This window comes from Tenrec ecaudatus, chromosome 12, assembly GCF_050624435.1.
Source record: "Tenrec ecaudatus isolate mTenEca1 chromosome 12, mTenEca1.hap1, whole genome shotgun sequence".
Classification (NCBI taxonomy): domain Eukaryota; kingdom Metazoa; phylum Chordata; class Mammalia; order Afrosoricida; family Tenrecidae; genus Tenrec; species Tenrec ecaudatus.
In genome coordinates, this window is record NC_134541.1 from 127,069,966 (window position 1) to 127,076,322 (window position 6,357).

At 48.9% G+C, this 6,357-nt stretch overlaps 1 pseudogene; it reads right to left on the minus strand.

Annotated features, from left to right (window-relative positions):
* Positions 1 to 2,490: 2,490 nt before the first annotated feature.
* LOC142423256 (protein YIPF5 pseudogene) lies at positions 2,491 to 3,255 on the minus strand (annotated as a pseudogene).
* Between the last annotated feature and the right edge of the window lie 3,102 nt (positions 3,256 to 6,357).

A 6,357-nucleotide genomic window follows, 5' to 3' on the forward strand; every position in this document is an offset into this window, starting at 1 on the left:
CTTGGCAGCAAGGGGCCAGTCCCAGAAAGACATGTAACTCGGTTCACGTGGGTGTGATTGCTGGGCGGGGTCCACGCTGCAGTTCGTACGCAGGGATGCATGCTGGGAAAAGGACAGTGTGTGATTTTTTAAAAAACAATTTATTAGGGGCTCATACAACTCTTATCACAGTCCATACATATACATACATCAATTGTATAAAGCATATCTGTACATGCTTTGCCCTAATCTTTTTCTTTTTCTCCCAGTGTGTGATTTTAAAAGCCACCGTCATCTCTGAAAAGCAGTAGTAATTTGATTGGGTACTTCTACTGTGGAAATGATCGGTAATTCGTGACGTCAGCAGAAACACCGTTTTATTGAATGACAAAGCGCTGGACTGCTTTGCCAAAATACTGCAGTTTGGAAACTGTACCACCTCCCTCACAGCCGTGATCCAGAAAAGGCTTTCTGACTTTGCTTATGGATGCAGATTTCACAAGGTTCAACTGGAATGAAGATTTCTTCATGTTGAAAAATATGATTGTCTCCTCAGAGCACTGGGTTGATGTAAGTGGGCAGCATATAAATTGGATACCCAAAATTGGAATAAAGGCATGAAGTGGTTGGCTTATAAACTTTCATAGGTAGGGGAACATCTTCACAGGATTATAGGATTAAGGTGTAGGTGTTACTTAATTGCAATTGTGAGGTTAAAGAATTACATACACGTGCCAAGTTGGCAAGGAGTGGATTGAGGTAGTTAGTTTATTGTGCCAACCTGGCTGATAAACACGTGGGGTTAATTGAAGGGCAGAGGGATAAACAGCTCGGTGAGCCTCGTCTTTTGAGTTCTCAGGTCTTGGGCTTTGGGATGGTCGAACCAGGGTACAGCTGCCTTAGCCAGTTCCCTACTTTAGCTGGCAAGGCTCACTTCCTGCAAGACACTCCTGAGAAGCCTCATAGACCTACCTTGATGCAGCCCTGGGTGCTGGAGCAGCCATGTGGAGACCCCTGCCAGCGCTGAGATTGGACATATGGGTTGATGTTGGACTTGTGGGCTTGGGCAGCACTGGGTTGCAATGTTTTCTTGATGTGCACTTAACCTTGATATGAAGCTCTCTGTGGATTTGTTTCTCTAAAGTACCCAGACTAACACATGTGGTATACAAGAGTATTTTCTTCGAGTAGCTCTGGTTTTAACTTTATGCTTCAGTTAGAGCCCAGGTGGCCTGGTGGGTATGCATTGGGCTGGTAATCACAGGCTCAGCAGTTGGAATCCACCTGTCTCCCAAGGTAGAAAGATGAAACTTTCCGCTTCTGTCAAGGTTTAGTCTCAGAAACCCAAGGGGCAGTTCTACCCTGTCCTATGTGGTCGCTATGGGTCAGAATTGACTTGATGGCAGTTGAATTTTCTTGAACATTAAGGAGATGACCTCGAGGTGCAGTAGGTTAAGCATTGTGGCTGTATTAAAAGGTGACTAGATTTTTGCCTTAATTGTACGATATGTGATTTATGTCTCACTAAAGCCACTGTAGACCAGCGATACTCTGACCAGTTTTAGAAATGAGGATGTACATCTGTTAGACTTACTTTTGGCTTATTCCTTCTCTTTAAAAAAATATTTGGGAGAAATTCAATAAGCTTCAAATACTCTTTACATTGATAAATGCAATACTGACAATTGCGACATTTAAAATATTCTTCTCAAAAGATGTTAGTGATTTTCTTTTTCCTGGGGAATGTGGGGACCCAATTACAGGTTGCTATAATTTAGTTAACACTGATATCTAAACAGGCATTCACATTTTGTGTCTAAAATTAGACTGTAAGCCTCTTACATCTCAGAATTTTAGTGGACATTTCATGAGATCATTTAAAAGAATGTCAGGTTTTTAAGTACAAACTCATGAGCTCTGGGATCGTGTGTGTGTGTGTGTGTGTGTGTGTGTGTGTGTGTGTGTGTGAAGTATACCTGGATTGAATGCACAGGCAAATTTTCTTTTTTTCTTTTTCAAATTTTCTTTTGATTCCTTGGACAAAGTTCTGCAATGAGTCTTGTGTATTCTGGGTTGTTTTTTTAAAATCATTTTATTGGGGGCTCATACAACTCTTATCTCAATCCATCCATACATTAATTGTATAAGGCACATTTGTACAGTCGTTACTTCTGGGTTGTTATTAAGAAAAATTACCAGCTTCCCACAGTTGAAAAAATATATCAAAAACATCATCATATAATATTGGGGAGAAAAAAAGCTGTTTTTCTGAAGTTTTCAGGAACATGAAGGAAATATCACATTTTATGTGTATATGCATGAAAGGTAAATCCAAAAAAATATTCAAAAGTTCTATAAAAATGAACAACTAATCCATGTTTACTTCCACTGTTCCAATGCTAAATCTGCATGGGAATGGTGCTGTAGCAGGTTTGCCGGCCCAATATAAGGGGTTCAAAGTCCTTTCAGTGCGCTTGGCCCAATGATGTCCATGTGCGAGATAAATTCAGTTCAAAAGACGGAGAGTCGGGCAGAGACTCCATAAAACACAGCACCAGGATGTGCTCCGAGACGTTGCTGTCCTTCCACGACTAGTGCAGAAATGAAGGTTTGGGAAGCAGGTACACTCCACCATCCAATAACCCCAGCCGTGAGAATGACTCCGACCATCCCTTGCAGAGAAAGTTACTGCAAAGCTGGAAGGTGAGGTCATGGGGAGAAGGCAATGTCCAGGGACGCGTGCCACACAGCCGAAGGAAACATCTGGCGAGTAATGTCATACTCACTAGACGTAGTAAACAAGGCATTCCTAAGCACCCTCCTGCACGGATCCCACACATGTAGCCAAAGTGGACTTTGCCAGCCAGGGACAACGTTGCCCCAAAGGCAAGGCACAAACCACCGGTCCTGCCAAATCGGTCTCCTTCATGATGCCGCCGTCAGCTGCTTTTAATGGCTGCAACACCGGTGTCTTTTGCCAGATGACACCTATCTCTTCCCATAAAGGTGGCTCATCCTCAAAGCTGTTTCCATAGAGTGACTGAGGTGTGGTCAGGGTGTGTGCCCGAGCTGGCTGGGAAATCTGCCCAGTGTTCGGCTGCTGGGCTGTATCATCTCTGGGGGCACAGATGGGCCGTGCTGGGAGTCGTCATAGCTACCATCCTGTTTGCAATAGGACCCCCCACTTCCACTGTCATCACAGGACTGCCACGATTGGTCGTCGGTGCTGTAACTCGTCTGGGAGAAATCCGTGTTGGTATTATCGAAGCGTGACATTGCAAAGGATCGAGCGTGGCGGCAGGGGCACCAGCGCCAGAAGCCACGTACACACACAAATCCAGTTTGGAGCTCCAAGACAGTCCCATTGCTACGTGTCACCTAACCCTTATTTTTCTATGATTAACTGTCCCCTCCTTTTTCATTGACTTATGTTGCAAATCAACCACCAAAGAAACTGATGCCTTTGTGGAGGGTGGGGGCGCGACCAGCCCCTCACACTCTCACGGGTCCAGTAGGCGCAATTGTGCAGTTATGATATATAAAGATGATAGCAAAGTCATAGAGAATGAGAGGGATAGAGGAGAAGGTAAAATAAAGGAGGCAGACACATTTCATGGTAGCATGCTCACCTCCTGGACGGCCATGATCTCACAAGCCAGGTCCGAGCACAGCACGGGTGTAGAGAGGGGAGAAGAGAGAGTGATTTATTTCTAACCAGGGCTTGTATATCTTTTGTGGGCATGCAAACCCCCTGACTACAGGTACGACATACGTCACAGGAAGGGGTGATACTATAGGTAACACAGTAATGGGAGGGGGACAATCTAGGGGTGTACACGCTACAGGAAGAGGGATTAAGGATACATGTGACAAGATGGGCAGATCCTAGATTCATGATGGCGGCCTAACCTTGATTGCCCTTGAGCTGGAGACTTGATTTAAGCTCTCCAGGTAAACGATCACTATCCTTATCAGTAGGATGTGAGCCCCACCTATGGCTGGACAGACAATAGGGTCTGCTTGCTCTGGATGGCTGGTGCCTTCAGGGAGAGAACTTGACAATCATTCACCATAGTTATAAGCAGTGTTCTAGGTCCGACATAATTTGGGGGAGAGCAGCCGGGGGTCTTTTTATTTCCCACACCTTCGAATGGATGGTTCGGGTGAAGAATGATGTCTTGGGGAGTCCTTTGAAGGAAGATGGCAGGACTTCATCCAACCCACCTTGGGCTGCCAAGAAGGACCGTTCCCTGGAGAGGACATCTTGGGGAAAGGGCCCACAGAGAAGGCCCTTCATGAACGTGATGCACCCAGGGGCCACAGCAAAGGTTTCAAAGGTAGATTGTGAAGATGGACAAGGGCTTGACGTGCTTTGGTGTCACTATGAGTTAGAACCTATTTGGTGGCCCTTAGCCACGGTTGAGGATGAGTGGACTCTGACATATGCCCGGGGTTAGCAGATCCTGATGGGTTGTGGCTGGCATCACGTGATGGGCCAGACTGCACAACGCTGCTGCCACCCAAGGAGACATCTTCACACACAGCCTGCTTACATCTGTGCTGGGTAGAAGCAAGTATGGGGCGAGCAGCCAGTGGGGCATTGTACTGGTTGATTTACTTGTATCTCGGCCCCAAACTCACCTGCCACTTTCTGTGGGGATTCTGTTGGTGGGAGGCTGGAACGACATCTCCCAGACTTCCTTGCCAGCTGGCTTCCTAGGAAGTCCCCCCTGCCTCGGGCAGCCAACCCAGGGGACCAGCTGGTTAACACGAGCAGACAGGTAGCCCCAGCAGGCACCATGTTCGCACCCACCTCCCAGCACCAACCTGCTTAACATCTGCTCCATACAGTGCAACTCCAGGCACTGGCCTCACGGGACGCCTCCCTCCAAGAGCTTTCCCAGGTGACCCCACCGATTCCTTGCAGGAGCCCAGTGGTTACACGTTGGGCTGCTACCCACAAGGTCAGCAGTTCGAAACCAACAGCGGTTCCTCCAGAGAAAGGAGAAGCTTTCTGCTCCTGTCAAGAGTTCCTGTCTTGGACACTCTCGGGCCTAAGAGGCCGACTCCCCCCAGAGCAGTGTTTCTTAAAGTGGGTGACCCTGCCCCCTGCAGAGCGCTAGAATGCTCCAGCACCCCCCTGTGGGCTTCGGAGACTGTTAGCTGGCGCAGAAAGCCTCTTTCTTGTGTGGAGCTGCGGATGCCTACCTTTCACCCTGGATGATGGGCTACAGTAGGAACGTCTAATTCTAAGAGGGCGCTAATTTTTTTTCTGAAAAGGGGATAGACAGCTGGGAACCTATGCTCCAAAGCAGGGATGGGGTCTGTCTGGCTCCTGGGCTATCTATGATCCGCAAACTCATCCTTACCACCTAACAGCACGCGCCTCGCCAGAGAAGCTCCCGCCATCACTCACTCACTTGCTGCCATCAAGCCAGTGCTGACACGTAGCGCTCCCCTGCGGGTTTCCGAGGTGATAACTTTTTACAGGAGTAGAAAGCCCAGTCTTTTTCTCGAGGAGCTGCTGGTGGTTTTGAACTACCGACCATGCGGATACTGCTCTCCCACCATGGCTTGTCGCCATCCCTTGAGGGCTGAGTTAAAGGTTTCACCAGTATGGCTCGAGGATGAGGTTATAAATAGCCAAGTGATCCTTGCCAGAAAGGTTCCCCACCCTGGTCTGGGGGAAGACTGGCCGCCGTGTGTGAGGACACTCAAGCTGTCCTGGGATGGGACCCAGGTCCCCTCCTACAGCCAGGTCCAATGCGCCAGCAAGGCGATGTAGCCACGTGGAGGGGTCTCAGTGGCGTGGACCCTTCAACCCCGGGCGGTGTTTGGTTACAATCTCTGGGGAGACCCCAAATCCCCACTGCCATCCAGGCTTCTTCCTGATTCCAGACCACCAGAAAGTGGCAGATGAGGACCACTGGTTTGCCACCAAATTTACAGGTCTATTGCTGAGCACAGAAGGGAGTGGAAATCACTTCTTTCCACCCACCCAGGAGCCCTGGTGGCATAGTGGTTGTGCACGGTCGGCAACCTGCAAGTACAGAAGTTGGAGCCACCAGCTGCTTCCCGGGGAGAAAGCCAGGGCTTTCTGCGCCTGTAGAGTCTCAGACACCCCCAGGGACAGTTCGGCCTTGTCCTACAGGGTCGCAATGAGTCGGCGTGGACTTGAGGGCACGGAGTTTAGTTTGCCGTTGTTTTCCTTCATCCCCATCACAGGGGTGGGAGTGCTTTACTGGAGTTAAGAAAACCCTGCCCTTGCCTTGAATGGCGACCGCCCCGCCTAGCACTGGACTCAGCTCCAGGCGCTCTCCATCTCCCCGAGCATGCCCCCCGCCCCTGCCCCCCTCCCAGTGTGGGGTTTCCTCAGGA